Source organism: Castor canadensis, unplaced genomic scaffold (assembly GCF_047511655.1).
Source record: "Castor canadensis unplaced genomic scaffold, mCasCan1.hap1v2 HAP1_SCAFFOLD_295, whole genome shotgun sequence".
In the NCBI taxonomy this organism is placed as follows: Eukaryota; Metazoa; Chordata; class Mammalia; order Rodentia; family Castoridae; genus Castor; species Castor canadensis.
Genome location: NW_027395414.1, coordinates 21,499 through 43,878, shown reverse-complemented (window position 1 = coordinate 43,878; position 22,380 = coordinate 21,499). Strand labels below are relative to the sequence as shown.

At 40.8% G+C, this 22,380-nt stretch overlaps 1 long non-coding RNA gene across 2 annotated transcripts in view; it reads right to left on the bottom strand.

Moving 5' to 3' along the window:
- The window catches only part of LOC141420509 (uncharacterized), a 37,909-nt gene extending 15,545 nt beyond the window's left edge, over positions 1 to 22,364 (bottom strand). For both annotated transcript variants that reach the window (XR_012445052.1, XR_012445053.1), the window contains exons 1-10: positions 18,236 to 22,364; positions 17,445 to 17,529; positions 14,830 to 14,933; positions 13,735 to 13,808; positions 12,942 to 13,062; positions 8,581 to 8,660; positions 7,790 to 7,874; positions 5,179 to 5,282; positions 4,084 to 4,157; positions 3,290 to 3,410 (exon numbers count right to left, since the gene is read on the bottom strand). This is a non-coding gene — a long non-coding RNA (uncharacterized lncRNA). The remainder of the gene's footprint in view (positions 1 to 3,289; positions 3,411 to 4,083; positions 4,158 to 5,178; positions 5,283 to 7,789; positions 7,875 to 8,580; positions 8,661 to 12,941; positions 13,063 to 13,734; positions 13,809 to 14,829; positions 14,934 to 17,444; positions 17,530 to 18,235) is intronic.
- Between the last annotated feature and the right edge of the window lie 16 nt (positions 22,365 to 22,380).

The window sequence follows — 22,380 nt, the reverse complement described above, 5'->3', positions numbered from 1 at the left end:
CATCTTTTCCTATCCTCTCTTCATGTTCTCCCTCTTGTCCCTTCTCCTCCATACTAACCACTCACTGAGTATTCTATCATAGAGACTTTACACATTACTCCCATTCTTCCTACCCCTCTCCAATCACTAACAATAGCACCCTCTCCCACAATGACCGAAACAACCATTGGCTTGGGTTGAAAAAGATTTACCAAGGTGATGGCCCATTCAAACAGGCAGGAATAGCTATACTTATAACAAATAAAGTAGACTTCAAGCTTAAGTTAGTCAGAAAACAACACAAAGTAGAAACTTCATGCTAATAAAGAGCAATACATCAACATGAAGTAACAATTGTTTACTTGAATGCACCCAAAGTCAGTGTACCCAACTTCATTTAACATACACAACTATACCTGATATCACGGGCACTCTGCACAGTGATAGTGGAAGACTTCAATACTCTTCTCACACCAATACATAGGTCATTCAGACAAAAGGCAATATAAAAACTTTAGAAGTCATTGACACCACAGAGCAAATGGACCTGACAGAGGTGTACAAAGTATTCAATTCTGCAACAGCAACAAGGTACATTCTTCTCAACAACCCATGGAACGTTCTCCAAAATAAGTATTTTAGCTCACAAAGCAAGTCCTAAGGAATAAAAAATTTAAATGTCTGACCGTAACAAAATAATCTGAACTCACAAGAAAAAACAAAAAAACAGAATATATTCAACCACCCGGACACTGAACAACACACTGCTCCATGATCAGTGGATCATTGAAGAAATGAGCCAGCAAATCAAATGCTCCTGGAATTTAATGAAAGTGAAAGCACAACAAAAGAAAAGAAAATGAAAGCACAATCTACCAGAGCCTATAGGACACAGCAAACTCAGTGTGCTAAGGGAGAAGGTTCACAGTCATGAATGCATATATTAAAAACGCAAATCTCAAATAAATGACCTAACGCTGTATCTCAAACTTCTAGAAAAACAACAAACTAAACCCACAACTAGAAAGAGAGGATCAATAAAAATAAGGGCCAAAATTGACGAAATAGAGAACAAAAAAACGGCTGAAAGAAAAATCTAGTTGTTTCCTATGATAAACAACATTGATAAACCCCTAGCAAATCTGACTAAAATGAGGGAAAAGACCCAAATTAATAAAATTAGAAGTGAAAAAGGGGAAAGCACAACAAGCACCAAGAAAATCCAGTGACTCGTTTTGGAGTATTTTGAAAACCTATATTCAAATAAATTGGAAAATAAAAGACTGGTCAAATTTCTAGATGTGTATAATCAGCCAAAATTGAACCAAGAGGACACAAATCACCTAAATGTATCTGTAACAAGCAATGAAATTGAAGGAGCAATAGAGGCTCCCAAAAAGAAATATCCAGGATTCACTGCTGAATTCTACCAGACGTTTAAAGAAATAATACCAACACTCCTCAATCTTTGCCAAGAAACAGAAAGGGCAGGAATGGTGCCAATGGCATTCTATGAAGCCAATATTACCCTCATCCCCAAACTGGACAAAGGCACAAAAAGAAATGAATTATAGGCCAATCACTTTATGAAATTAGATGCAGAAATCCTCTATAAAATACTGGTGAACTGAATTCGATAACGTATCAAAAGGTCATATTATCATGACCAAGTCAGTTTCATCCCAGGGATACAGGGATGCTTCAATATATGCAAATCACTAAACGTAATCTAGCATTTTAATAAAAACAAAGAAAAAAACATGATCTCAATAAATGCAGAAAAAACCCTTCAACAAATTCAACATTCTTTCATGACAAAACTGTTGATGAAACTAGGAACAGAAGGAAAGTGAGTCATACAATAAAGGCTATATATAACAAGCCTACAGTCAACGTCATACTAAGTGGAGGAAAAATTCAAACAATTTCTTCTAAAGTCAGGAACAAGACAAGGGTTCCACTTTCTCCATTAATGTCCAACATAGCCTTGTAATTTCTAGCTACAGCAGTAAGATAGGAAGAAGAAGTGAAAGAAATTCGAGTACGAAAAGAAGGATGAAACTATCCTATTTGCAGATCACATGATCTTAGACCAGAAAACTCGGCCAAAAAAAACTCCACCTTCAGAAATGTAGAAGGACACAAAATCAATTCACAAAAATCACTGGCCTTTGTATATACCAACCAAGAGCAGACGGAGAAAGAATACAGGAAAACAATTCCATTTATGATAGCTTCCAAAATAAACTTAACAAAGGAAGTGAAGTGAAAACTATAAACCACTGAAAAAAATCAAAGTCAGCTAAAACTGATAGAAAGGTCTCCTATGCTCATGACTGGCAGAGTCAATAGTGTGAAACGGCTACATTACCAAAAGCAATCTACATGTTCAACGCAATCCGCATCAAAATTCAAAAGACATTCATCAGAGAGAATGAAAAATCACAAAAAGTTCATTTGAAAGCCCAAAAGACCATTAAGAGCCAACACTAGAGATCACAATACCCAACTTCAAACTATACTTCAGAGACATAGCAATCAAAACAAAAACAGACATGTTTACAACTACGTACCGAGTTACAGAAATACACAAAGACCCAAACGCATAAAGAAAGAAAGAAGGTTGTCCGGGAGAAATTAACACGACCCTAAAAGGTCTAAGGGCTTCCCCTGCAAGAATACACAGCCAAGCTACAAAATGCCTGGCCCTGATCGCAAACCCATTTCTCTGCCCCTCACACAAACCAACACATCTCATCCAAAGGCACAAGTGTGCCAGGAAGCAAAGTCAAGCCAGTTTCACCATTCCCCCAGCTTGCCAAGCCCCTTAGAAACATGGACAGACTACAGAGCAAGGCGAACAAGACCAAAGCCTCCTGCCCTTTGGAACAAGAGCCCAGGGAGCCCAGGCACCCATCACAAGCCAAGCCAAGGCAAGCCAGGAAAGCCAGCAAGCAGACAAACAAGCAAGCTAGGAGAGGAAACTCACCTGGAGGTTGACAGGCTTCCGAATACCGAATACGGGGGGACTTGACACAAACCCCTGGCCTGAGGCAAGCCGCCGCCTTGAAGCGCCTGCCTAGCCGCCGCCGCCGCCCCCCCCGTCCGGGGCCGGCCGCTAGGGAGCTGCGCCACCGCCCAGGCGGGTGCAGGCGCCTTCCCGCCAGCACGGGTCTCCCAGCGGCGGTGGCGCTGCCGCACCGAGCTGCTGCCCGAACGTCCTCCCCCCACCAGTGGCCCACTCCACAGCGCCGAGGCCCCAAGCCCTGGCTGCTGCAGCCCATCCGGCCGGGTCCCCTTGCTCACTCACCCGCGCGAGGCTGGTCGGTTCTCGGGTCCTCCGTGTGCGCGCGCCTGCGCGCCCGCGATGCCTGGCCGCTCAGGGTGGCAAAGGCCCCAGGGGGGACTCCCGCAGGAGGCCGGCACGCAGCCTAAAAAAGACAAGCCTGTCAGAAGACAGCTTCAAGCGCTGCCCAGAGCCCAGCTGCACGGCGCACGGCGGGGGGGGGTGGGCGGGGGTCGGTAAACGTCCCAAACACCAGACTTGGCCTGCCCAGAAGGACCCTCTGCCTCTCTCCCAGAGCAAGAGCACCAGGAGCCCTCCTCTTCTCTGCATTTCTCCAGGAGTCCCCCAGGCTTGGGTGGCCTGCAGGGACCTGGAGCCCAGCTCCGACCCCCCTCCACACACACACACACCCCCCGACCCCAGCTCTGCAGGGCCCACCTCCCTCCACCTGCCATCCACTCCCCTGCCCCACCCCCACCCGCCCTCCCTCAGCAGCCAGGGCCAGCCCAGGAGGCAGGGAGGGAGGCTTGGTGGGATCCTTTGCCCAAAACTGCCTCTGTCTGCTGTGCACAAACACAGCACTTCACAGAGCAGGGCCAGGGCACCTGCCTCAGCTCACTGGAACCCACCAGCCAAGGAACCTGCTCAGCCCTGCCCTCCTCCCCCAATGCGTAGGTCTCCCCTAAGTTTTCAAAATTGCACCACTCATTCTTTCCAAGGTCCCCTACACTCCCTGGACATTGTCCAATCCTCTCCTCCTCTTTGCTCCCAGCACCTCCATGCTACACTCCAGGAGATCCCCACCGTCCCCACCTCACCTTAGAGCAGATCCATGCCTGATGAAGGAAGTCATCCCAGTGTAGTGAAATAAAACTTCTTCAAAGTTTTTCTTCTGCAAATCATAAAGCATCATATTCCTGGTGTGTACACTTCACCTGTACCCATATTACTTCTCCCCTGTATACTACTGTGTCCTGAACTCAGAAGAAAATCACATTTGCAGCTTATTTTACTGTGGGCCTCAACTGTGCAACATGCTAAGAGGAAAAAAATAAAGCCTAGCCTCTCGCTGAGCCTTGTGACAACATATACACAAAATGTCTTTATATGGTATCTACTACACAGAGATGTTCAGGAAGTACTGCTACTCTTTTTCCTTTCTTACCTGTCCCATTTTCCTCTGCACATTTCAAGTTCCTCTGCCAAAATTCAGATCAAACACCATTCATTCATTAACACTTTCTATACAATGAGAGCCTATGATGAGTCTCTACTCCCACTTCCTGCATGGGGACAGGAAATGTTTCTCTTCTTTTTTACCCATTTCACCTCACATTTATCCTGTTATACTAAATTTCTTTCCTAATAAACTTTACTATTATTTTTGTTACAAAAAATAATAGTGTACAAAAATACTAGCGAAGTACTATCTTCTTTCCCCAGTATTACTATTGTATTTCTTCTTCCCTTTCATATTCAATCATTCACTCTTTGCACCTCCCTCCCTCTCCCCTCTCTACAATACTGTATTTTGAACTATTTCATTCTATTTAATGTAAAAATAAACTTATCATGACAATTCATTACATTTTTAAGAAAACAAAACTGTTCGTGTGTATGCTGGGGTTGGAGTGGGAAGGTGATCTGAAACAAGAAAAGTAACCGAACTGCCATGTTTTTTTCTCTTCCCATCTTTCCGAAGTCAAATAAGGAGGTGATTAAGAAAATGTAAAGAGCATTCCGGAGCAGTCTCCAGAGTCAATATTCAAGAAACAGATACATTAAAGTCTTTCCTAAAAATAAATAAATGCCATTAAAAGCATTCCAAGTTTGGTAAATCACTGCTTAAAATCTCACAGTTGTTAATCCATATGAAATATACAACAAAGTACAAGAGAACATATTCTACTTACCAACAAGGAGCCACCCAACACTGGAATTGAGTGATTTGGGGACAATGTTGTCAGGCTTCCTTTGATCCATTACTGGATGTTTTTCTAGTTCAGCATCTGAAGAGCTAAAATATGCCAATGGTTAAGTATAGAATGAGCAATTCATAAAATTACAAGAGGAACCATGGGGGGGGAATTTATTGAATAAATGAGCTTTATTACATCAAGTTGTTTCCTTGAAAGAAAAAAGGTAAAAATGCAACTAAATAAACTCAATTTCAAAATAAAATGTAACAGAATGGGTATTTGTAATGTCCTGGTTTCATCATTTTAATGTGAGTAGTGACTAAGGTTAAGTTACTTAGGTTTACATGATTACTCTACTCTTTTTAATAATCTTATAAGCTCATACTTAGCTTTCTTAGACTTGGAAATACCGAAAGCTGCCTTTCTTTTCTGAGTACTTGTTTTTCCTCTCTGTTTCTTTCCTTTATTGTTGTGCTGGCTGGGGGTATATTGTGGCATTTACAAACATTCTTACAATGTGATTACTTTACTCTTAAATCTAATAAGAAATAACTATCTTACTCAGGCTTGGTGGGTCATGCCTATCATCCCATTACCCAGAATGCTGAGGCAGGAGAATCCCTAGTTCAAAGGTCAGCTTGGACTACACAGTGAGATCCTGTCTCAAGAACAACAAAATAGAATCTACTGCAAAATCTTCACAGGGAAAATGATGGAGCATTAAAAAAAAAAAAAAAAAAGGAAATCGGTTGTTTCCTTTTCTTCTACCCTTCCTGAGCAGTTCAACCAAAAAGCTAAAAGGTGAAGCTGGAAGGAGCAGGCATTTGTATGTGAGGTAGAGAGGAACAAACATCTTAGTAGCCTGGAGTTGGATGTCAGAGCCTGATAAGAGTAAATTAAGTATCCGCTTGTGTGAAGGTTTATGGAGGACAGACAGCACCTCAGGGTCTCAAAGCCAGAGTGAGATGAACAGGGTATAGTTTTAGGAAAGAGACAAGGTGCAAGGTACTGGAGATTGAGAGGAAGAAGGGAATTTACAGCAGGGCTGAAAGTGATGAGAAGAAATCAATCTCAATTTCTTGGAGCCTGAGAAGACTGAGACCCTAAGTGAAAAGCGCTTCTATGGGAAGGTGGCAAGTGCAGAATATCAGTCAGAACCAAGAAGGAAGACATTACACCTGACACGGGTAAGCAAGAGCTTCCAGGCATTCTGAGGAGTGTTTGTTTGGGAGCAGAAGTGGAAGCAGGATAAGAAGAGCATATACAATGGAGGTGGCCCATACAGTGTGTAGGGGAGGAGAGTTAATCAATTAAAGAAGTAAATTAAGGATAATGAGAACCAAGTTACTCGCTGCTGTAGGATATACAGAGGAGGAAAAGTAGAATGAACCCTGGATGACAGACAAGAACTGGTAGTATAATTTTCAACATAAATGAATATAGAAACAGAACTACAAATATGTGCGGGTATGTGTGTACTTACATATACACTCACTAGAAAACAGCAAAACTCCAGTAAAAATGAGCAGAGAACATTGCTCCTAAAAACTACTTTTCACCAAGAGGAATTGGGGCTCTTTGAAGAAGTGGCTGATTCCACAACTAAGGCAGAGAAAGTAAAAATGAATTTTCAAAAAAAGAAAGAACTTCTCAGAGAAGCATGGGGATGTGTGAAAAGGATTCAGAGCCAACTTCAAGAGCCTCCCATAATCAGGAATGATAGTTATTTATTAAAATCCATTAAGTAAGACAGGAAATTTTGAGTCCATACCAATATAAATAATCAACTAAATTTTGTTGAGCAGCAGGCTAGTCCTATCACCTCAGATTAACCTCCCCCAAATACTTATTAATGACAAGGAGAGGCTGTGAAAAGTATAGAAATTAAGTGTTCAAAGTAAACATGATGAGTAACAGGATAATTCAACATTTTACACCTCTGAGTCTAAGAATACAGCCTCCGTCGTCTATGCTGCTCTTGCCAAACGTGCATATAACTTGAAGCTGATCCATCTAGCCTCTCTCTCCTGATGGGTTATTATACTACGCTCCAGATATTCTGTTTCTCTAACACTCAATAAAGGAAATGAAAATATTTAAAATTAGAGCTAGCTGTGCTGGTCTGCACTAGCAATCCCTCTTATCCCTGCAAGCTCATCACTGGGGAAGCTGAGGCAAGAGGATCAAAACATCCAGGGTGGTCTGGGTTACAGAGTGAGTTCAAGGCCAGCCTTAGCTACATAGCTGCCTCAACAAACTATTAGGGACAAAATTCTACATCTTCTTTTTGTCCTTCACAAAGAAAGGCCACCCTGTGTATTGACAGGATACAAATAATCTGACAGAAAATGAGTAAAACACATACACAAGTAATTTACAAAGATAATGAATAGTATCGGTACCAATTAAAGACAAATGCCATCTGTTTTACTCATCAATGAAATAAATGAAAATTAAACAGACTGCAAGCAACTACACTGGCAAGACTTAGGAAAACAGGCACTCATACAGAATTGATAGTAATAAAGCAGTCAGTAGGCTTTGAGAAGAACAATTTATCAGATACTATAAAAACTATAAACAGGTAAACATGTTTATCTTTTACCTTTTAATTCTAGAATTCCAATCCTTGACAGTATTTCTTCCGGCACAAAGATGTCTTCTCAAGGACCATTAATTGCAATAGGTATCTGTATCAAACACCAAGAAACTGTAAGAACGCAGTTAATTTATAGAACACTCTCATTATAAAATAATATGCAGTCTTTTCAAGACTGGGTGCCTCAAATGGCTGGTAACACAACACAGCTGGGAAGTATGTAATGTTAACAGAAAAAAACAAGTTAAAAAGCAAGATATATACTATTTCAACTTATGACTTAGAAGAAGTCTGTGCCTTACATATATCTTACACCTAATATACTCTATATAATTTTTGAAAATTAAAGAAGTAATGTTTCTAACCTCCATTAAATTTTAAAATCCTGTCCCTATCTTTAGTATGAAAAACTATATGCTAAATTCTGTAAGAACCCTCGCTTGCCACAGTAAGGTAAAGCAGATCCTAGATTTATTGAAGGAGATAAAAAAGATGTATCATCATAAAATTCATTGTAAATAAAGTTAAAGAGCGGGGACTATTACCTGGTCATTTACATAATGCAAAAACACCTAGCATGTAAAATATATGAGTCACAAAAGTGTTGCATTCTAGAGAAAGGATTTACTACCATAGAACTCTAGGGCCACAATGACTATCTATTAACAGAAAAGTAAAATAATGACTGCTGTATGGCACTCAAGAAATATTTATTACATGAGTTAACTGCTTCTAAAACAGGTTTAACCATGTCTTCTAGTAATCTCCACACAACTCAGAATAAGAAGTACACTTACAGCCAGGTGTGATGGAGCACACCTATAATCCCAGTTCTTCAGAGGCTCTGAGGCATGAGGATCCCAAGTTCCAGGCCAGCCTACAGGGCAAAAGTCTCCTCAAAAACAAGTCCAGTCCATGGGCTCACACCTTTCACCTAACCAAAACGCAGATGTTGGGAAGATCACAGTTCAAGGACACCCTGAGCAAAATATTGCTAGACCTCACCTCAACCAAATAAACTGGCACATTGTAGCAGGCAACTGTATAAACATGAGCAGATTAAAGAGCAAGCCAAATAAATGAAAAGCCTGCTGACACTTATTAATCAAGGTGAGGTCCCTGGGTTTCTCCTACCAATGTACAGGCCAAGCATGACTTATTAGATACCAAGAGTCCCAAACTCAGGTAAAATGATGTGTAGGTCACATTACATCATCCACAACTCCACTGCCATTCCCTGTGGGAGTGAGGTGTGGCCCAGTCACATCCTCAGTAAAAAAAAACCACATTCTACCACCTTGAAAACTCTGATAGTAAGCTGAAACTAACAAGCTTCCTAAAGAAAAGTGACCCATCAAACAGCTCAATTCCAGCTCCTGTGGTTGGCCTGCGGGTTAGAAGGGACCAGCCATTGCTAACACATCAGCTCCTCTAGGAACTTCTTTAGAGAACGTGGCTAATCAAACAAGCTGACCATGACTGCTGAACTCCAAGAAGAGCCTGAGATTAAAAACCCTGAGTGAACCCCCCCCTCCCAAAAAAGAATGCTGTCTAATAGAGAAGGGCACCATCAAATGCCACACAGCCCAACCTATCAATCTTAAAATGGGAGAACTCTCATTAGAAATCAGACTGAAGCACCCAGTGTAATCATTAAACTCAGAGAAACAACCCACTTCCCCCCCATAAAAAAAGAAACTTGGACAATTAAGATTTCTATATGAATATAGATGTATATGTAATATTTAATTATTAAAAAAAATCTAATACTTAAACCTCCTTTTTCCATTCTTTTGAAATTTTAATTTCCTTAGCCTCCTCTCCTGTTTCATTTTTTTCCTTACCCCTGACATCCTTTTTTTTTTTTTTCATCTTTTCCTATCCTCTCTTCATGTTCTCCCTCTTGTCCCTTCTCCTCCATACTAACCATTCACTGAGTATTCTATCATAGAGACTTTACACATTACTCCCATTCTTCCTACCCCTCTCCAATCACTAACAATAGCACCCTCTCCCACAATGACCGAAACAACCATTGGCTTGGGTTGAAAAAGATTTACCAAGGTGATGGCCCATTCAAACAGGCAGGAATAGCTATACTTATAACAAATAAAGTAGACTTCAAGCTTAAGTTAGTCAGAAAACAACACAAAGTAGAAACTTCATGCTAATAAAGAGCAATACATCAACATGAAGTAACAATTGTTTACTTGAATGCACCCAAAGTCAGTGTACCCAACTTCATTTAACATACACAACTATACCTGATATCACGGGCACTCTGCACAGTGATAGTGGAAGACTTCAATACTCTTCTCACACCAATACATAGGTCATTCAGACAAAAGGCAATATAAAAACTTTAGAAGTCATTGACACCACAGAGCAAATGGACCTGACAGAGGTGTACAAAGTATTCAATTCTGCAACAGCAACAAGGTACATTCTTCTCAACAACCCATGGAACGTTCTCCAAAATAAGTATTTTAGCTCACAAAGCAAGTCCTAAGGAATAAAAAATTTAAATGTCTGACCGTAACAAAATAATCTGAACTCACAAGAAAAAACAAAAAAACAGAATATATTCAACCACCCGGACACTGAACAACACACTGCTCCATGATCAGTGGATCATTGAAGAAATGAGCCAGCAAATCAAATGCTCCTGGAATTTAATGAAAGTGAAAGCACAACAAAAGAAAAGAAAATGAAAGCACAATCTACCAGAGCCTATAGGACACAGCAAACTCAGTGTGCTAAGGGAGAAGGTTCACAGTCATGAATGCATATATTAAAAACGCAAATCTCAAATAAATGACCTAACGCTGTATCTCAAACTTCTAGAAAAACAACAAACTAAACCCACAACTAGAAAGAGAGGATCAATAAAAATAAGGGCCAAAATTGACGAAATAGAGAACAAAAAAACGGCTGAAAGAAAAATCTAGTTGTTTCCTATGATAAACAACATTGATAAACCCCTAGCAAATCTGACTAAAATGAGGGAAAAGACCCAAATTAATAAAATTAGAAGTGAAAAAGGGGAAAGCACAACAAGCACCAAGAAAATCCAGTGACTTGTTTTGGAGTATTTTGAAAACCTATATTCAAATAAATTGGAAAATAAAAGACTGGTCAAATTTCTAGATGTGTATAATCAGCCAAAATTGAACCAAGAGGACACAAATCACCTAAATGTATCTGTAACAAGCAATGAAATTGAAGGAGCAATAGAGGCTCCCAAAAAGAAATATCCAGGATTCACTGCTGAATTCTACCAGACGTTTAAAGAAATAATACCAACACTCCTCAATCTTTGCCAAGAAACAGAAAGGGCAGGAATGGTGCCAATGGCATTCTATGAAGCCAATATTACCCTCATCCCCAAACTGGACAAAGGCACAAAAAGAAATGAATTATAGGCCAATCACTTTATGAAATTAGATGCAGAAATCCTCTATAAAATACTGGTGAACTGAATTCGATAACGTATCAAAAGGTCATATTATCATGACCAAGTCAGTTTCATCCCAGGGATACAGGGATGCTTCAATATATGCAAATCACTAAACGTAATCTAGCATTTTAATAAAAACAAAGAAAAAAACATGATCTCAATAAATGCAGAAAAAACCCTTCAACAAATTCAACATTCTTTCATGACAAAACTGTTGATGAAACTAGGAACAGAAGGAAAGTGAGTCATACAATAAAGGCTATATATAACAAGCCTACAGTCAACGTCATACTAAGTGGAGGAAAAATTCAAACAATTTCTTCTAAAGTCAGGAACAAGACAAGGGTTCCACTTTCTCCATTAATGTCCAACATAGCCTTGTAATTTCTAGCTACAGCAGTAAGATAGGAAGAAGAAGTGAAAGAAATTCGAGTACGAAAAGAAGGATGAAACTATCCTATTTGCAGATCACATGATCTTAGACCAGAAAACTCGGCCAAAAAAAACTCCACCTTCAGAAATGTAGAAGGACACAAAATCAATTCACAAAAATCACTGGCCTTTGTATATACCAACCAAGAGCAGACGGAGAAAGAATACAGGAAAACAATTCCATTTATGATAGCTTCCAAAATAAACTTAACAAAGGAAGTGAAGTGAAAACTATAAACCACTGAAAAAAATCAAAGTCAGCTAAAACTGATAGAAAGGTCTCCTATGCTCATGACTGGCAGAGTCAATAGTGTGAAACGGCTACATTACCAAAAGCAATCTACATGTTCAACGCAATCCGCATCAAAATTCAAAAGACATTCATCAGAGAGAATGAAAAATCACAAAAAGTTCATTTGAAAGCCCAAAAGACCATTAAGAGCCAACACTAGAGATCACAATACCCAACTTCAAACTATACTTCAGAGACATAGCAATCAAAACAAAAACAGACATGTTTACAACTACGTACCGAGTTACAGAAATACACAAAGACCCAAACGCATAAAGAAAGAAAGAAGGTTGTCCGGGAGAAATTAACACGACCCTAAAAGGTCTAAGGGCTTCCCCTGCAAGAATACACAGCCAAGCTACAAAATGCCTGGCCCTGATCGCAAACCCATTTCTCTGCCCCTCACACAAACCAACACATCTCATCCAAAGGCACAAGTGTGCCAGGAAGCAAAGTCAAGCCAGTTTCACCATTCCCCCAGCTTGCCAAGCCCCTTAGAAACATGGACAGACTACAGAGCAAGGCGAACAAGACCAAAGCCTCCTGCCCTTTGGAACAAGAGCCCAGGGAGCCCAGGCACCCATCACAAGCCAAGCCAAGGCAAGCCAGGAAAGCCAGCAAGCAGACAAACAAGCAAGCTAGGAGAGGAAACTCACCTGGAGGTTGACAGGCTTCCGAATACCGAATACGGGGGGACTTGACACAAACCCCTGGCCTGAGGCAAGCCGCCGCCTTGAAGCGCCTGCCTAGCCGCCGCCGCCGCCCCCCCCGTCCGGGGCCGGCCGCTAGGGAGCTGCGCCACCGCCCAGGCGGGTGCAGGCGCCTTCCCGCCAGCACGGGTCTCCCAGCGGCGGTGGCGCTGCCGCACCGAGCTGCTGCCCGAACGTCCTCCCCCCACCAGTGGCCCACTCCACAGCGCCGAGGCCCCAAGCCCTGGCTGCTGCAGCCCATCCGGCCGGGTCCCCTTGCTCACTCACCCGCGCGAGGCTGGTCGGTTCTCGGGTCCTCCGTGTGCGCGCGCCTGCGCGCCCGCGATGCCTGGCCGCTCAGGGTGGCAAAGGCCCCAGGGGGGACTCCCGCAGGAGGCCGGCACGCAGCCTAAAAAAGACAAGCCTGTCAGAAGACAGCTTCAAGCGCTGCCCAGAGCCCAGCTGCACGGCGCACGGCGAGGGGGGGGTGGGCGGGGGTCGGTAAACGTCCCAAACACCAGACTTGGCCTGCCCAGAAGGACCCTCTGCCTCTCTCCCAGAGCAAGAGCACCAGGAGCCCTCCTCTTCTCTGCATTTCTCCAGGAGTCCCCCAGGCTTGGGTGGCCTGCAGGGACCTGGAGCCCAGCTCCGACCCCCCTCCACACACACACCCCCCCCCACCCCAGCTCTGCAGGGCCCACCTCCCTCCACCTGCCATCCACTCCCCTGCCCCACCCCCACCCGCCCTCCCTCAGCAGCCAGGGCCAGCCCAGGAGGCAGGGAGGGAGGCTTGGTGGGATCCTTTGCCCAAAACTGCCTCTGTCTGCTGTGCACAAACACAGCACTTCACAGAGCAGGGCCAGGGCACCTGCCTCAGCTCACTGGAACCCACCAGCCAAGGAACCTGCTCAGCCCTGCCCTCCTCCCCCAATGCGTAGGTCTCCCCTAAGTTTTCAAAATTGCACCACTCATTCTTTCCAAGGTCCCCTACACTCCCTGGACATTGTCCAATCCTCTCCTCCTCTTTGCTCCCAGCACCTCCATGCTACACTCCAGGAGATCCCCACCGTCCCCACCTCACCTTAGAGCAGATCCATGCCTGATGAAGGAAGTCATCCCAGTGTAGTGAAATAAAACTTCTTCAAAGTTTTTCTTCTGCAAATCATAAAGCATCATATTCCTGGTGTGTACACTTCACCTGTACCCATATTACTTCTCCCCTGTATACTACTGTGTCCTGAACTCAGAAGAAAATCACATTTGCAGCTTATTTTACTGTGGGCCTCAACTGTGCAACATGCTAAGAGGAAAAAAATAAAGCCTAGCCTCTCGCTGAGCCTTGTGACAACATATACACAAAATGTCTTTATATGGTATCTACTACACAGAGATGTTCAGGAAGTACTGCTACTCTTTTTCCTTTCTTACCTGTCCCATTTTCCTCTGCACATTTCAAGTTCCTCTGCCAAAATTCAGATCAAACACCATTCATTCATTAACACTTTCTATACAATGAGAGCCTATGATGAGTCTCTACTCCCACTTCCTGCATGGGGACAGGAAATGTTTCTCTTCTTTTTTACCCATTTCACCTCACATTTATCCTGTTATACTAAATTTCTTTCCTAATAAACTTTACTATTATTTTTGTTACAAAAAATAATAGTGTACAAAAATACTAGCGAAGTACTATCTTCTTTCCCCAGTATTACTATTGTATTTCTTCTTCCCTTTCATATTCAATCATTCACTCTTTGCACCTCCCTCCCTCTCCCCTCTCTACAATACTGTATTTTGAACTATTTCATTCTATTTAATGTAAAAATAAACTTATCATGACAATTCATTACATTTTTAAGAAAACAAAACTGTTCGTGTGTATGCTGGGGTTGGAGTGGGAAGGTGATCTGAAACAAGAAAAGTAACCGAACTGCCATGTTTTTTTCTCTTCCCATCTTTCCGAAGTCAAATAAGGAGGTGATTAAGAAAATGTAAAGAGCATTCCGGAGCAGTCTCCAGAGTCAATATTCAAGAAACAGATACATTAAAGTCTTTCCTAAAAATAAATAAATGCCATTAAAAGCATTCCAAGTTTGGTAAATCACTGCTTAAAATCTCACAGTTGTTAATCCATATGAAATATACAACAAAGTACAAGAGAACATATTCTACTTACCAACAAGGAGCCACCCAACACTGGAATTGAGTGATTTGGGGACAATGTTGTCAGGCTTCCTTTGATCCATTACTGGATGTTTTTCTAGTTCAGCATCTGAAGAGCTAAAATATGCCAATGGTTAAGTATAGAATGAGCAATTCATAAAATTACAAGAGGAACCATGGGGGGGGAATTTATTGAATAAATGAGCTTTATTACATCAAGTTGTTTCCTTGAAAGAAAAAAGGTAAAAATGCAACTAAATAAACTCAATTTCAAAATAAAATGTAACAGAATGGGTATTTGTAATGTCCTGGTTTCATCATTTTAATGTGAGTAGTGACTAAGGTTAAGTTACTTAGGTTTACATGATTACTCTACTCTTTTTAATAATCTTATAAGCTCATACTTAGCTTTCTTAGACTTGGAAATACCGAAAGCTGCCTTTCTTTTCTGAGTACTTGTTTTTCCTCTCTGTTTCTTTCCTTTATTGTTGTGCTGGCTGGGGGTATATTGTGGCATTTACAAACATTCTTACAATGTGATTACTTTACTCTTAAATCTAATAAGAAATAACTATCTTACTCAGGCTTGGTGGGTCATGCCTATCATCCCATTACCCAGAATGCTGAGGCAGGAGAATCCCTAGTTCAAAGGTCAGCTTGGACTACACAGTGAGATCCTGTCTCAAGAACAACAAAATAGAATCTACTGCAAAATCTTCACAGGGAAAATGATGGAGCATTAAAAAAAAAAAAAAAAAAAAAGGAAATCGGTTGTTTCCTTTTCTTCTACCCTTCCTGAGCAGTTCAACCAAAAAGCTAAAAGGTGAAGCTGGAAGGAGCAGGCATTTGTATGTGAGGTAGAGAGGAACAAACATCTTAGTAGCCTGGAGTTGGATGTCAGAGCCTGATAAGAGTAAATTAAGTATCCGCTTGTGTGAAGGTTTATGGAGGACAGACAGCACCTCAGGGTCTCAAAGCCAGAGTGAGATGAACAGGGTATAGTTTTAGGAAAGAGACAAGGTGCAAGGTACTGGAGATTGAGAGGAAGAAGGGAATTTACAGCAGGGCTGAAAGTGATGAGAAGAAATCAATCTCAATTTCTTGGAGCCTGAGAAGACTGAGACCCTAAGTGAAAAGCGCTTCTATGGGAAGGTGGCAAGTGCAGAATATCAGTCAGAACCAAGAAGGAAGACATTACACCTGACACGGGTAAGCAAGAGCTTCCAGGCATTCTGAGGAGTGTTTGTTTGGGAGCAGAAGTGGAAGCAGGATAAGAAGAGCATATACAATGGAGGTGGCCCATACAGTGTGTAGGGGAGGAGAGTTAATCAATTAAAGAAGTAAATTAAGGATAATGAGAACCAAGTTACTCGCTGCTGTAGGATATACAGAGGAGGAAAAGTAGAATGAACCCTGGATGACAGACAAGAACTGGTAGTATAATTTTCAACATAAATGAATATAGAAATAGAACTACAAATATGTGCGGGTATGTGTGTACTTACATATACACTCACTAGAAAACAGCAAAACTCCAGTAAAAATGAGCAGAGAACATTGCTCCTAAAAACTACTTTTCACCAAGAGGAATTGGGGCTCTTTGAAGAAGTGGCTGATTCCACAACTAAGGCAGAGAAAGTAAAAATGAATTTTCAAAAAAAGAAAGAACTTCTCAGAGAAGCATGGGGATGTGTGAAAAGGATTCAGAGCCAACTTCAAGAGCCTCCCATAATCAGGAATGATAGTTATTTATTAAAATCCATTAAGTAAGACAGGAAATTTTGAGTCCATACCAATATAAATAATCAACTAAATTTTGTTGAGCAGCAGGCTAGTCCTATCACCTCAGATTAACCTCCCCCAAATACTTATTAATGACAAGGAGAGGCTGTGAAAAGTATAGAAATTAAGTGTTCAAAGTAAACATGATGAGTAACAGGATAATTCAACATTTTACACCTCTGAGTCTAAGAATACAGCCTCCGTCGTCTATGCTGCTCTTGCCAAACGTGCATATAACTTGAAGCTGATCCATCTAGCCTCTCTCTCCTGATGGGTTATTATACTACGCTCCAGATATTCTGTTTCTTTAACACTCAATAAAGGAAATGAAAATATTTAAAATTAGAGCTAGCTGTGCTGGTCTGCACTAGCAATCCCTCTTATCCCTGCAAGCTCATCACTGGGGAAGCTGAGGCAAGAGGATCAAAACATCCAGGGTGGTCTGGGTTACAGAGTGAGTTCAAGGCCAGCCTTAGCTACATAGCTGCCTCAACAAACTATTAGGGACAAAATTCTACATCTTCTTTTTGTCCTTCACAAAGAAAGGCCACCCTGTGTATTGACAGGATACAAATAATCTGACAGAAAATGAGTAAAACACATACACAAGTAATTTAACAAAGATAATGAATAGTATCGGTACCAATTAAAGACAAATGCCATCTGTTTTACTCATCAATGAAATAAATGAAAATTAAACAGACTGCAAGCAACTACACTGGCAAGACTTAGGAAAACAGGCACTCATACAGAATTGATAGTAATAAAGCAGTCAGTAGGCTTTGAGAAGAACAATTTATCAGATACTATAAAAACTATAAACAGGTAAACATGTTTATCTTTTACCTTTTAATTCTAGAATTCCAATCCTTGACAGTATTTCTTCCGGCACAAAGATGTCTTCTCAAGGACCATTAATTGCAATAGGTATCTGTATCAAACACCAAGAAACTGTAAGAACGCAGTTAATTTATAGAACACTCTCATTATAAAATAATATGCAGTCTTTTCAAGACTGGGTGCCTCAAATGGCTGGTAACACAACACAGCTGGGAAGTATGTAATGTTAACAGAAAAAAACAAGTTAAAAAGCAAGATATATACTATTTCAACTTATGACTTAGAAGAAGTCTGTGCCTTACATATATCTTACACCTAATATACTCTATATAATTTTTGAAAATTAAAGAAGTAATGTTTCTAACCTCCATTAAATTTTAAAATCCTGTCCCTATCTTTAGTATGAAAAACTATATGCTAAATTCTGTAAGAACCCTCGCTTGCCACAGTAAGGTAAAGCAGATCCTAGATTTATTGAAGGAGATAAAAAAGATGTATCATCATAAAATTCATTGTAAATAAAGTTAAAGAGCGGGGACTATTACCTGGTCATTTACATAATGCAAAAACACCTAGCATGTAAAATATATGAGTCACAAAAGTGTTGCATTCTAGAGAAAGGATTTACTACCATAGAACTCTAGGGCCACAATGACTATCTATTAACAGAAAAGTAAAATAATGACTGCTGTATGGCACTCAAGAAATATTTATTACATGAGTTAACTGCTTCTAAAACAGGTTTAACCATGTCTTCTAGTAATCTCCACACAACTCAGAATAAAAAGTACACTTACAGCCAGGTGTGATGGAGCACACCTATAATCCCAGTTCTTCAGAGGCTCTGAGGCATGAGGATCCCAAGTTCCAGGCCAGCCTACAGGGCAAAAGTCTCCTCAAAAACAAGTCCAGTCCATGGGCTCACACCTTTCACCTAACCAAAACGCAGATGTTGGGAAGATCACAGTTCAAGGACACCCTGAGCAAAATATTGCTAGACCTCACCTCAACCAAATAAACTGGCACATTGTAGCAGGCAACTGTATAAACATGAGCAGATTAAAGAGCAAGCCAAATAAATGAAAAGCCTGCTGACACTTATTAATCAAGGTGAGGTCCCTGGGTTTCTCCTACCAATGTACAGGCCAAGCATGACTTATTAGATACCAAGAGTCCCAAACTCAGGTAAAATGATGTGTAGGTCACATTACATCATCCACAACTCCACTGCCATTCCCTGTGGGAGTGAGGTGTGGCCCAGTCACATCCTCAGTAAAAAAAAACCACATTCTACCACCTTGAAAACTCTGATAGTAAGCTGAAACTAACAAGCTTCCTAAAGAAAAGTGACCCATCAAACAGCTCAATTCCAGCTCCTGTGGTTGGCCTGCGGGTTAGAAGGGACCAGCCATTGCTAACACATCAGCTCCTCTAGGAACTTCTTTAGAGAACGTGGCTAATCAAACAAGCTGACCATGACTGCTGAACTCCAAGAAGAGCCTGAGATTAAAAACCCTGAGTGAACCCCCCCTCCCAAAAAAGAATGCTGTCTAATAGAGAAGGGCACCATCAAATGCCACACAGCCCAACCTATCAATCTTAAAATGGGAGAACTCTCATTAGAAATCAGACTGAAGCACCCAGTGTAATCATTAAACTCAGAGAAACAACCCACTTCCCCCCCATAAAAAAAGAAACTTGGACAATTAAGATTTCTATATGAATATAGATGTATATGTAATATTTAATTATTAAAAAAAATCTAATACTTAAACCTCCTTTTTCCATTCTTTTGAAATTTTAATTTCCTTAGCCTCCTCTCCTGTTTCATTTTTTTCCTTACCCCTGACATCCTTTTTTTTTTTTTTCATCTTTTCCTATCCTCTCTTCATGTTCTCCCTCTTGTCCCTTCTCCTCCATACTAACCACTCACTGAGTATTCTATCATAGAGACTTTACACATTACTCCCATTCTTCCTACCCCTCTCCAATCACTAACAATAGCACCCTCTCCCACAATGACCGAAACAACCATTGGCTTGGGTTGAAAAAGATTTACCAAGGTGATGGCCCATTCAAACAGGCAGGAATAGCTATACTTATAACAAATAAAGTAGACTTCAAGCTTAAGTTAGTCAGAAAACAACACAAAGTAGAAACTTCATGCTAATAAAGAGCAATACATCAACATGAAGTAACAATTGTTTACTTGAATGCACCCAAAGTCAGTGTACCCAACTTCATTTAACATACACAACTATACCTGATATCACGGGCACTCTGCACAGTGATAGTGGAAGACTTCAATACTCTTCTCACACCAATACATAGGTCATTCAGACAAAAGGCAATATAAAAACTTTAGAAGTCATTGACACCACAGAGCAAATGGACCTGACAGAGGTGTACAAAGTATTCAATTCTGCAACAGCAACAAGGTACATTCTTCTCAACAACCCATGGAACGTTCTCCAAAATAAGTATTTTAGCTCACAAAGCAAGTCCTAAGGAATAAAAAATTTAAATGTCTGACCGTAACAAAATAATCTGAACTCACAAGAAAAAACAAAAAAACAGAATATATTCAACCACCCGGACACTGAACAACACACTGCTCCATGATCAGTGGATCATTGAAGAAATGAGCCAGCAAATCAAATGCTCCTGGAATTTAATGAAAGTGAAAGCACAACAAAAGAAAAGAAAATGAAAGCACAATCTACCAGAGCCTATAGGACACAGCAAACTCAGTGTGCTAAGGGAGAAGGTTCACAGTCATGAATGCATATATTAAAAACGCAAATCTCAAATAAATGACCTAACGCTGTATCTCAAACTTCTAGAAAAACAACAAACTAAACCCACAACTAGAAAGAGAGGATCAATAAAAATAAGGGCCAAAATTGACGAAATAGAGAACAAAAAAACGGCTGAAAGAAAAATCTAGTTGTTTCCTATGATAAACAACATTGATAAACCCCTAGCAAATCTGACTAAAATGAGGGAAAAGACCCAAATTAATAAAATTAGAAGTGAAAAAGGGGAAAGCACAACAAGCACCAAGAAAATCCAGTGACTCGTTTTGGAGTATTTTGAAAACCTATATTCAAATAAATTGGAAAATAAAAGACTGGTCAAATTTCTAGATGTGTATAATCAGCCAAAATTGAACCAAGAGGACACAAATCACCTAAATGTATCTGTAACAAGCAATGAAATTGAAGGAGCAATAGAGGCTCCCAAAAAGAAATATCCAGGATTCACTGCTGAATTCTACCAGACGTTTAAAGAAATAATACCAACACTCCTCAATCTTTGCCAAGAAACAGAAAGGGCAGGAATGGTGCCAATGGCATTCTATGAAGCCAATATTACCCTCATCCCCAAACTGGACAAAGGCACAAAAAGAAATGAATTATAGGCCAATCACTTTATGAAATTAGATGCAGAAATCCTCTATAAAATACTGGTGAACTGAATTCGATAACGTATCAAAAGGTCATATTATCATGACCAAGTCAGTTTCATCCCAGGGATACAGGGATGCTTCAATATATGCAAATCACTAAACGTAATCTAGCATTTTAATAAAAACAAAGAAAAAAACATGATCTCAATAAATGCAGAAAAAACCCTTCAACAAATTCAACATTCTTTCATGACAAAACTGTTGATGAAACTAGGAACAGAAGGAAAGTGAGTCATACAATAAAGGCTATATATAACAAGCCTACAGTCAACGTCATACTAAGTGGAGGAAAAATTCAAACAATTTCTTCTAAAGTCAGGAACAAGACAAGGGTTCCACTTTCTCCATTAATGTCCAACATAGCCTTGTAATTTCTAGCTACAGCAGTAAGATAGGAAGAAGAAGTGAAAGAAATTCGAGTACGAAAAGAAGGATGAAACTATCCTATTTGCAGATCACATGATCTTAGACCAGAAAACTCGGCCAAAAAAAACTCCACCTTCAGAAATGTAGAAGGACACAAAATCAATTCACAAAAATCACTGGCCTTTGTATATACCAACCAAGAGCAGACGGAGAAAGAATACAGGAAAACAATTCCATTTATGATAGCTTCCAAAATAAACTTAACAAAGGAAGTGAAGTGAAAACTATAAACCACTGAAAAAAATCAAAGTCAGCTAAAACTGATAGAAAGGTCTCCTATGCTCATGACTGGCAGAGTCAATAGTGTGAAACGGCTACATTACCAAAAGCAATCTACATGTTCAACGCAATCCGCATCAAAATTCAAAAGACATTCATCAGAGAGAATGAAAAATCACAAAAAGTTCATTTGAAAGCCCAAAAGACCATTAAGAGCCAACACTAGAGATCACAATACCCAACTTCAAACTATACTTCAGAGACATAGCAATCAAAACAAAAACAGACATGTTTACAACTACGTACCGAGTTACAGAAATACACAAAGACCCAAACGCATAAAGAAAGAAAGAAGGTTGTCCGGGAGAAATTAACACGACCCTAAAAGGTCTAAGGGCTTCCCCTGCAAGAATACACAGCCAAGCTACAAAATGCCTGGCCCTGATCGCAAACCCATTTCTCTGCCCCTCACACAAACCAACACATCTCATCCAAAGGCACAAGTGTGCCAGGAAGCAAAGTCAAGCCAGTTTCACCATTCCCCCAGCTTGCCAAGCCCCTTAGAAACATGGACAGACTACAGAGCAAGGCGAACAAGACCAAAGCCTCCTGCCCTTTGGAACAAGAGCCCAGGGAGCCCAGGCACCCATCACAAGCCAAGCCAAGGCAAGCCAGGAAAGCCAGCAAGCAGACAAACAAGCAAGCTAGGAGAGGAAACTCACCTGGAGGTTGACAGGCTTCCGAATACCGAATACGGGGGGACTTGACACAAACCCCTGGCCTGAGGCAAGCCGCCGCCTTGAAGCGCCTGCCTAGCCGCCGCCGCCG